The sequence below is a fragment of the Rattus rattus genome, chromosome 3 (genome assembly GCF_011064425.1).
Source record: "Rattus rattus isolate New Zealand chromosome 3, Rrattus_CSIRO_v1, whole genome shotgun sequence".
In the NCBI taxonomy this organism is placed as follows: domain Eukaryota; kingdom Metazoa; phylum Chordata; class Mammalia; order Rodentia; family Muridae; genus Rattus; species Rattus rattus.
The window spans coordinates 29,942,377-29,953,242 of NC_046156.1; positions in this window are offsets into that span (position 1 = coordinate 29,942,377).

Genomic DNA, 10,866 nt, shown 5'->3' on the forward strand with positions numbered 1-10,866 from the left:
GCCACTGCTCCATCAGGAAGGTATCACTTCCCCATCGCCCTAGCTCCAGCCACCATGTTCACTCCTCTAACTTTAAGGTTAGCGATGGAGGGAGCTGCCTGTCCTGTGAGGGGGACCCTCAGAGCTTGATGCAAAACGAGGGACTCCCTTTACCAGCCAGGCTTCCCCTTCTCTGACCTTGCTTAGGGATCCTGACTCCCCACACCGTCTACCTCAGGAAGGTTGAGTAGTCCCTTGGCAGACCTACAAACTCTGCCCCCCCTCCAAGAATCTGCCCACCAAGTACCTGGGATTCCTGGACCGCTTCTCCATACAAATAAGACAATTACAGAACTTTAAACTCTAGCCAATGGTTTTCATTTACCCTGACAACTTCCCACTCACCCATGGTTCACCTCGAATAAAGTGTATGTGTTTAAACCCACCCCAAATTTTTAAAACTATGTGCACAAGCTAAGATTCATGGAAGATCATCAGAGAAGGCCTTCCGCTATCAGAACTGTAACTTCAAGATCCTCAGAGAAGCGAGCCCGCCTTGGGCAGCCTGGCAGTCACCTTTAGCAACTGGGTCCTGCAGAACCCCCACCCCCACCCCCATTCCAGACTCCACTTCATCCTTCTTCTAGCCAGGTTTACAGCGGCATCTGGGTACCCTAAGGGGAGGAAGCAGAAGTTGTGGAACAGCTGTAGTGGAGGTAGAAATGGAGGTTTCCTACAAGGACGCTGAAGGAAATTGAAACAGAACTTTGTAGGACAGAAATAGACTGATTTTTGTTTTGTTTTGTTTTGTTTTATATAACTTAGTCCAATTTCCCTAGAGCAGTTATTGCTTATGTCCTAAGCTTGGTCCCTGAAACCTTCATTAAAATGGCTCCTGCCTGTTGGTTAGCTGTGCATTAAGAGTTCTTGGAAAGAATAAAATCGTGCTTCTATTTTAAACATTGTTCTGTAATTCGGAACCCCTTTGTGCCTGTCTGTCAGCCTGGACTTGCCTATACTTGGAATGAATGCACTTCAGAAATAGTGAACATTTAATATGCATTCTGTGCCAGTCCCTCGTGTGATCCTTTTCTGAAACTTTAGTGTCCACAGCAACTCTACAAGGCAAGCACAACCTTACAGCCATTTTTCAATGGCAAACCAAGGTCCAGGGAGGTTAACTAACTCACCTGAACCCACGTAGCTAATATTTAACAAATATAGGATAATGTATCTTGAGATAGCTTTGGGGAGCATGTGAATTAAAGACTCTGAGGAACATCTGATAACTCAACAAAAGGGGCAACAATTCAGAGCTCTGTTGTGTCCTGACTAGTTTTCATGTCAACTTGACATAAGCTAGAGTCATCTGAGAAGAAGGGACTCCAGTTGAGAAAAATGCCTCCATCAGAGGCTGTGGGGTAGAACAAAAGATCCAGTCTCTTAGAACCTAAGAGATATTTTCATAGCATTGTTTATGACATGAATTTAACACACAAGTGCATTTCTGTCAACATGGGTTTCACAGATACTATGCCGGTTTTGGTTTGTGGTTTCTTCCACCAATGGAGCTCATGTTCAAATGTCTCTGATGGCTGTGCGGGTACACAAGTGAAACTGTGGAGTGTGCTGGGTGCCCACAGTCGATTTCTTCATAAATTGTTTTGTGCTTAGTCATTCTTCATAGAACCTGTTTAGCTCTGCCCTTTCCTCATGAGCTATTTGCAATTTAGCGTAAGATATTACACCTTGGAGGTAGAGACATAGCTCAGATGGTATGGTGCTTGTTGAGCACACATTAGAAGTTCAATCAGAACCTAGATTTAAAAGTATACGTACGTGTGTATTTATATATGTCTTTGTGGGTTATAAAAAATAGGGAAGGAGGGGAGAAGAGATCTCAAGGAAGTTAGGGGGAAGATTAGATAATGGAACAGGTGTGAAAAGAAAGCAGAGGGAAGATTATGTGGGATAGGAAGGAATCAGCCGGGGTAGGCAGGGTCATGAGGGAGGCCATGGAGGAGGGGAATGACTATAGAGGCACATATACCTGAAGTTGCTGTGGTGGTTTGAATGAGAATGGTCCCATAGGCTCTGTATGTGAATGCTTCCTCACTAGGGAGTAGAACTGTTTGAAAGGATTAGAAGGTTTAGGAGGCATGGCCTTTTTGGAGGAGGTGTGTCACTGGGGTGGGCTTTGAGGTTTCAGAATCCATGCCAGGCCCAGTGCCCCACCCCTGCCTGTCTGAGGATCAGGATGTAGAACTCTCAGCTTCTTCTCTAGCACTATGTCTCTCTGCATGCCACCATGCTCCCCTCCACGAAGCTAATGAACTATACGCCTCCGAAACTGTAAGCAAGCCCCCAGCTCAATGCTTTCTTGTACGAGAGTTGCCTTGGTCATGGTGTCTCTTCACAGCAACTGAACACTAAGACAGATGTTGTGATGACAGCGGTTACAGCTTGCTAACTAAACAATTAATTTCAAAAATGCTGTCTCAAAAACAGAAACAAAAAGAGTAACAGGGATGCCACATGTGCAATCTCTCCCCTCCCTTCCTCTCTCTCCCTATCTCTTTCTTCACTTATCTACATCGCACACAGATATCTGGAGTTTCCCCCTTCTCCCCCATCCGATAATTAGCTTCAGAGACTATCCCACATGAGAAAATCACTGGTTCACAGACAACATCCAGCAGGCAGCTCTTATGAAACTTCCACAATTGCTCTATTTCATCCTTTGTTTCTAGACGAGTTTCAATCTAATTTCCAGCCCCTGTTGCTATGATACTTTTGGCAGTTAACCCTGTATGGACTACCTCAAATTCAGTCTGTGTATTTGCTTCCTTTGTTCATACTATAAACCTTAGAGACCTTTCAGAACATCCCATGGTCCTGACCTGTCTGTTACCTGTGGTTAGGCTCAAATCGAACATTTTGCCAAGAGCACCAGAGTGTCATTTTTACCATTTTCCCAGGGCTTCCGAGACAGTCGGGGCCGTCCCACTAGGCAAGCTCTGCCTGCCTAATGGCCTCTGATGTAAAAGCATATTATGCTTCTGTAATTGCTCAGTCCTCTGGGGGCAGATACTTTAACGTCACAGGAGCATTCTGCAAGCGTAGGGCTTTTCACGTGGTTGTTTGTGCATCTCTTCTAAATGAGCAATCTCCCCTTTCTATTCAGGGGAGGAATGTTAAAAATGGGATGCTCTCGTCCTTTTAACCCTTTCTCTACGTGTATTAGCAGTAGAAGAAAAGAACCGGGTGACAGAGACACATGCACCACCTCAGTACTTCTGGGACTCAGATCCTCGATTGAACTGACCTCTCCGGTTTCAAAGGTAGACTGTGCTATTCAAAACCTCAGGGGTCACTTCAGATGATCACTTTCCCACATTGATTTGAGAGTCACCACCCTAGAGGAACCCTTTTTCATTGACTCCAAGCGAAGACATTTTCATTTATGTCCTGGACTGTCAGCTGTACAAACTGACACTTTAATGCACATAATTATATACTGTGTTTCCTTCCCAAGAGCCCAGAAACAATAGGAATCTGGTCTTCCTGGTCTTCACATGTTTCCCGGTGAGTTTTTGTTGTCAATTCGATACTTCCAGGGGTCACTTGGAAGAGGGACCCTCTACTGAAGATTGTGTTGATTGAACTGACCTGGGCATCGTCTGAGGCGTTTTGTTGATGGTGAATTGATGTAGGAGGCCCCAGCCTACTATGGGTGTTACCATCCCTAGGCAGGTGGGCCTGGGCTGTACAGGAAAGCTAGCAGAGCATAGACGGGAATCAACCCAGTAAGCAGTACTCCTCTGAGGAATGCTTCCTGTTTGTATTTCTGCCCTGGTTTCCTTCGATGATGGACTGTGACCAGGAAATAGCAGGCAAATGAATCATTTCCTTCTGAAGTTGCTTTTGGCCATGGCATTTAGGCACAGCCACAGAGAAACGAACTAGAGCAATGACCACATCCCCTAGCATGGTGCTTAGTGGGTGCCGAGTCCCTGTGGGGGTCTCACACATAACATACAGCAACGAGGAAAACCCCTGAGAGGTAAGCAGAGCACGCACCATTTACTGGTTTCACACAGACAACTCAGAGAGGATGAGTGAAGCTTGCTCCATGGTCTGGTTTCATTGCGGTGACAGTGAAGAGCCCTGTGGTCATTACCGAAGAAATTGCAGTGGATCTTGCCCAACAGCCAAAGGCTTATATAAATACAAGAATGTCTCAAATGGCCTGTTTCTGACCTAAAATGTCTGGCTCATTTTCAGAAAAATTTTACTTTCTTGTGTTTTCACTCCATGTTTTCTCTTGATTTTTTTTTTTAAAGCCATAGTGTATGGGTCTCATATTGCAAAGGGGAAACTGAGTCACAGAAAGAGGGGGGGGGAATAACATGCCCATCACACCTCTAGATACCAAGGGCTGGGACGTACCCAGGGTGTCCAGAGTGAGGACTTCGGTGGTTCTCAGTGAGTCTGATCATTGATCATTGCTTTAGTGCAGAGCAAGGCTGGGGTTTGACAAGGAACCAGGCAGATAGCCAGAGAGACTCCTCATTCTCCTGGAAAAATGTCCACCCTAGAAAAGGATTCAAGGAACCTTCCAGGTAATAAATCGTCACGGGTGAAGCCAGGCTTCTTCACCCAGCTGCCTGACGGCAGCCAGAGCCTTTGGCTGCTCCCTGCTGCCTTTAATGGCTCCCCTTTATTGACCTCAGTGCTTTCTTTATCTTCCCTTTGACAAGCCTTGTGTTCAGAATATTAGTCAAGACTGGTTGAGCACTAAGCACGTGCCTGGAAGGTTCTGGTTGTTCTTAAACAATTCGTCACATTTTATTCCCAATTTCAACCCATAAAATACATGTTGTTCAGAACAGGCCTGTGATGGTTTGTATATGCTTGGCACTTTTTTTTGTGGCACATTAGAAAGTGTGGCCCTGTTGGAGTATGTGTGTCACTGTGGGTATGGGCTTAAGACCCTCACCCCAGCTACCTGGAAGTCAGTTTTCTATTCTGCTAGAAGTCTTCAGATAACGATGTAGAACTCTCAGCTCCTCTTGCACTGTACCTGCCTGGATGCTGCCACGGTCCCGCCTTGATGATAATGGACTGAACCTCTGAACCTGTAAGCCAGCCCCAATTAAATGTTGTTCTTGTAAGAGTTCCGTTGGTCATAGTGTCTGTTCACAGCAGTAAAACCCTAACTAAGACAAGGCCTCACACATTCCCATTTGATCTGTAAACCACCCTCTCTGTTTCTGATACTTATCTGAACTGTGTAACTTCCTTAGGAAAGGGTTCATAGTGTTAGCCACCTAGGAGATGACAACTCACACGGTCCTTAAGGAAAGCTCAAAGTTACAAGTGCACAGCTGTGTGGGCTTTGTGTACCTCACAATGAAAACTACCTTTAGTGGCATTTGATTTATTGTGCAATAAGTTTTTTATTTACATAATATCATTTAAAATTCTATTAATTAAGTATCTACTCTGGTGGTTTGAATGAGAATGGCCCCCACGCTCATATAATCCGAACACTTGGCCACCAGTTGGTGGAACTACTTGGGAAGGAATAGGAGGTGTGGTCTTATTGGAGGAGGTGTGTCAATGGGGGGTGGGCTTTGATGTTTCAAAAGCCCATGCCTTTCTCAGTAAGCTCTCTCTACCTTGTGTGTGTGGATCTAGATGTAAAGCTCTAAGCTACTGCTTCAGTACCATGCCTGCCTGCTTGCTGCTATATTCCCCACCATGATGATGGTCATGAACTCTAACTGTCTGGATCTGTGAGTTTCAAGTCAAATGCTTTCTTTTAGAAGTTGCTTTGCCATGATATTTTGTCCTAGCAATAGGAAAGTAACTAAGGTGTGGTGAAAGGGAGTAAGGTAATCAGGTCACGTACCATGTATTTTCAATTGCAAGGAAAAAACTATGGGGGCAGTAGAAGGATTGGTGGTTTCCAGGAATATAAGGGAGGGGGCAGGAGGGGACAGTTGTAGAACACAGGATTTTTAGAAAGTTAAGTAATCCTGTAGTGTTTTGTGCATGTCACAGATGCCATAATACACTTGTTCAAACAAAGCTCTTACCAAAGACAAACCTTTATGTAACCTTTGGACTTCGGTTAATAATGTGCCAATCCCGGCTCAACATTTATAGCAAGTGTACTATACAATTCTGTGTGATGGTAGGGAGTGAGATGATAATGAGAATGTTGGCACTCTTTGTACTTTCCTAAAGTGCTGATGTTTGAACCCAGGGCCATTTAATGTGCACTAGGCAAGCACTTACCATTCAGGTACATCCTTGACCCTTCTAATTATTTTTTTTCCTTTTCTTTTTTTCGGAGCTGGGGACCGAACCCAGGGCCTTGCGCTTGCTAGGCAAGCGCTCTACCACTGAGCTAAATCCCCAACCCCCCCTTTTAATTATTTTTATTTGAAGACAGAGCCTTCGATAAGCCAAGCTAGCCTCAAACTCACTATACACCTGAGGAAGGTCTTGAACTTATGATCCTCCTGTCTCTATCATATGAGTAACTGGGATTCCAGGCACTCACGACCACATCTAGCATCACTAACAGTTTTATGACCTTAAAACTGCTGGAAAATAAAAGCCTATGGATTAAATGTATCTGTTCTCGTGTGTGTTTATGTATGCACGCCTATGCTACAACAATAAAGATGCACAGCAATGAAAAAACCATGTTTCACAGTGTTGTCATAGTGTACGGTGAACTGTTCTTACAACTCATTTTATGGGCCTTCTTAGGTACCTTCTCTTCCTCAGAACTGGCAATGGTTGGATGCATATCCCATAGCACAACTAAGCATGCCAGTGACGGCGCCAGCACCGACCTGGTACCGAGAATCGGGTGAAAGCCTACGGGATGAAAGAAACACACACACACACGTTATTCGTGTCAAGCCAGGAGAGGGAGAGGGAGAGGGAGAGGGAGAGAGAGAGAGAGAGAGAGAGAGAGAGAGAGAGAGAGGAGATGGAGAGCGGAAGGAAGAGTGAGAGTGAGGAGGAATAGTGAGAGAGACTCCTGTAGCTTTATTCACCACTTATATACCCAAGTCTCCAGGTAGAAAATAACTGGGAAGCACAGTGGGAGACCCTGGCTCGTGACTACCTGGCTCGTGACTTCGGTAACAAAAGACCGACTAGGAGATCTGAATAAATTAGGGAGAAATCCGAGAAGGCCAGCCTAAATCTCAAGGATAAAGGCTGAGGAAGTAAAAGGCAGAAGTAAATTGACCACCACCCAGGTGTGGTCCAGGTGTGTCAGTTCCACATGCATCAGCCGGGCTCAGCAGAGGTCATGCAGTGGAGACACCGGGTGTTTACTACTTGGTCTTTTCTTCCTGTGCCGTAAATACATGGGAGAGGCCTCTGTCCAACAATCCCATGACTTTGTGGCCATACAGTTACAAAGTGGCCAGGCCCAAATCCAATATGGCACTGCATCTCCCCCGTTATTCTTTTATTAAAAAACCATTAGGTGGAAGTAGTGGTCTGAGAGATCAGACATGCCTCACAGAGTGCCCAGCTCGGCCATGGCGAGCCACTCTTGCAGTTGGGACCGCACCCCAATGGCTAGGAATGAACTTATGCTGTAACACACCGTTCTGGGCTAACTGTGTGTTTATTGGGGAGAAACTGGGCAGAGGAGCATTTGACCGGCCCGTGCGTTTAAGCGGGGTGTAGCTACCTCTGTCTTAGGATCGACCTCTCAGACCCCACCTCTCTGTCATAGGACCACCTTGTCGCCCTCAAGGCTCCATGTCTAGATTAGTCAAGGGTCAGAGGAAGTTGCCCGTCACTGAGAATAGCTACATCAGATCATCTTCTCATTCCTCTTACTTGAGCCCAGGGGCGAAAGAGCAGGGGCCAGATGGCATTAATTTAAGAGATTGTGGAAGTTGAGCCTCTCCCGATAAGTAGTGGGCACCTCATCTGGTTCTCCTCAGCTGCTACTACTAAGGGCCGTAGTCAAGCCGCTCCTAATATAAAATTTAGAATTCCCAATTGTTAGCAACTACTCCAGAAAGTTCACCCACTGTGCTTGCCTAACAATAGATTGGGGGAGGGTAACTACAGACACTGCAGACACAATGGCTGCAGCAGTAATAATGGCTGCTACAATAGCAGCTTAAAAATGCCAAGGTCTTTCCCAGGACAGTTCAGGATCAGTCATTCTTCTCTGGAACAACCAGCAGGCAATGGAACCATTTCTGAGATCTGCATAACCAGGACAGAGTTCTCCAGTCCACAGCAGCTTCACGCAGGCAGCAGTGCACAGAGGGTCGGAGCGCAGGCCGTGGTGGGACGGGAACACACGCAGCGGTAACACTGACTGCAGCAACAGCAAAATCTCTGTGATGACAAAAAGTGAAGGGGGATCTTCCATCTTCTTTTCAGGGCAGAGGAATGATTCTAGGGACCCGAACCACGAGAGCTGAATCTTCATGTAACCAGATCAGCAAGTTTCAGCAACCACCCAGGCAGCTGGCACACTCTTGTAGCATCCTGTAGAAAAAACACAAACATTCCCTCTTCCCCATATAAAATATCTGGGCAGGAACATGTCACTAAGTGGATCTCTCTCACCTAGGCAGAAGTATGCCTAGTTGTAGGGTGCCATAAACTTTGGCATCCAAATTTTTAAAATTGAAATAAAAGGAGCATATTTAGCATTCAGGGATAGCTCCCCCTTTTATTTATTAAAATTTGTTAAAATATTATTTATTAAGATAAGTCCTCAAGGATTAAATTGAGGACACTGAGCACTTGTATTTATAATTTGACTTGTATACCAAATTATTGTTTCCAGCATTATTGTTTTGGATATATAAAGAATGAGATTTTTTCACTAATTTTTCTTATGTAAGGCCTAATCTGTCTGGTATCATTGTCCTCCCTTGCTAAGGGGTCCAGGCAATCCAGTTTGAGTTCTTAAATGGCCTATAAAGGAACAGTACTTAGTGCTCTTAGCCACTAAGCCATCTCTCCAGCCCCTCACCAGCTTTATTTGCCTAAACATAAGCATTAATTAGAAATGCCAAATCCTGTAAACAAGGTCCAGATTTAGCCTTATCTAGAAATCCCTGAGTTGGCAGGGTGAGGCTGGGCGTTGAATGTAAGCAACTGGAGTCTTCCTCTTTTCGTGAGGGTGTGTTATCAACTCCATTACCATTTTCAAAGAGCTGGGTCTATGGTATTGTTTAGTTCTCTGAGCCAGAGCACTGAAAGGACAGTGAGTTGTCAGACATTCACACTGAAATCATCACTCACTGATTTCAAGTAGAAAACCTGCCTCTAATAAAGCATTAAGTAATTGTAAAATTTGAGGGCTAGTAGTATCTAAAAAAGGAAAACTTTTTAATCAATTGTAAAACCACAAGCCACACATTGGCTATCAGTATATGAATTGAAAGCTTGATTTTTAACATTAAAAAACAGTGGCTACAGCACGTAATTTAATAGTCTATATTGAAGCAGGGGAAACTCAAGAGAATAAACAGGTGATCCAATCATACATGTAGCCTTTTCATTAGATGAACCACCTATAAATACAGTAAGCGCATTTTCTATGGGTTGCATGCACAAATTTACAGTAAATACAAAAGCATGCAAGGAGTAAAATTATCAATTTTGCCTGAAATTTGTATATGTAATAGGCCAAATATCAGTATTTTGTAATAACCAATTAAATTGCTGTTTGGACTAAGGTATGTTTCACCAGGTTTCTTTTTAAAATACTTCCATGACTCTAGCCTACAATTCTGTATTAACACAGCTGAAGTTTTATCTCCAATGTGCATAACAAAGACCTAAGTCCTCTGGTAAGGTGAGGTACTTAGCCAATTAACATATCCTTAGAAGCTTAAAATTAGTTTTAAATATTAAAAATGAATATTGAATCTTTTTTGGAGCAATAGCTACTCCCCAAATATTAAAGCTCATTTTGAGAGCAAAGGTTTGTAGTAAAAATTTCCATATACACTGAAAGATTCAAAGTTCTAACTTCTTACATTGAAGAAGCAACAAAATTACATAAGGCTATTAGCCATTTTTTGTAAAATTTTTAATGATACCACTTCATGGGCTCTCTAAAATTATAAGCTCACAAAATAAAAACTCACAATCGCCAGGATGTAAACAAACTGCATAAAAACAATCCTCTAAATCTATCTTGAAATGGCAGTTGGGAGTAAGCAAACAAGCTGTAATGCTCTCACAAGTTCTAAAACCTCATCAATCCTTCGTAAATCTTGTAACAATCGCTACCTGTTTGATTTTTTCTCAATTATAAATAAGTTTGAGTTAGTCAATGTAACACTGGCAATCCTTAATCACAATCCTTAAATTCTCCTTGTAACACCAGAGCACAACCACAAGGTCACCTGATTCCTGAGTAAGTGACTAGGCGCTGTCCTTGGGGCAGTGGAATTAGCATTAAAATACACATAACTTCAGGGCAAACTACAACTTTGGAAAGCAAAACCTAGTCTCCAAAATCCAGTCTCCAAAACACCGAGTCTATCCTTCATGCTACTAAGTTTGACTGCCAATTCCTACATATGAACGCACGATGGTGCGGTCTCCAATACCTCAAGAAAGAGACATTGCCCTAAATTCTTTTAGAAGCCTGGTTTCTACAATAAGAGTTCCATAAAAATATTATCTCAATTTAGACCTATTTCCCTAGGTTGGCTCATGCCGCATGTTGTCTAGAATGACTCCATCCAAATTACCAGCTTTCTGTTACCAATATTATACATTTTTAACCATATCCAATAACTTAAAAGCCAATAGTCCAATAACCAAGGCATGTAGAGCATATTTATACATTTAAAACCAATGAGAAAC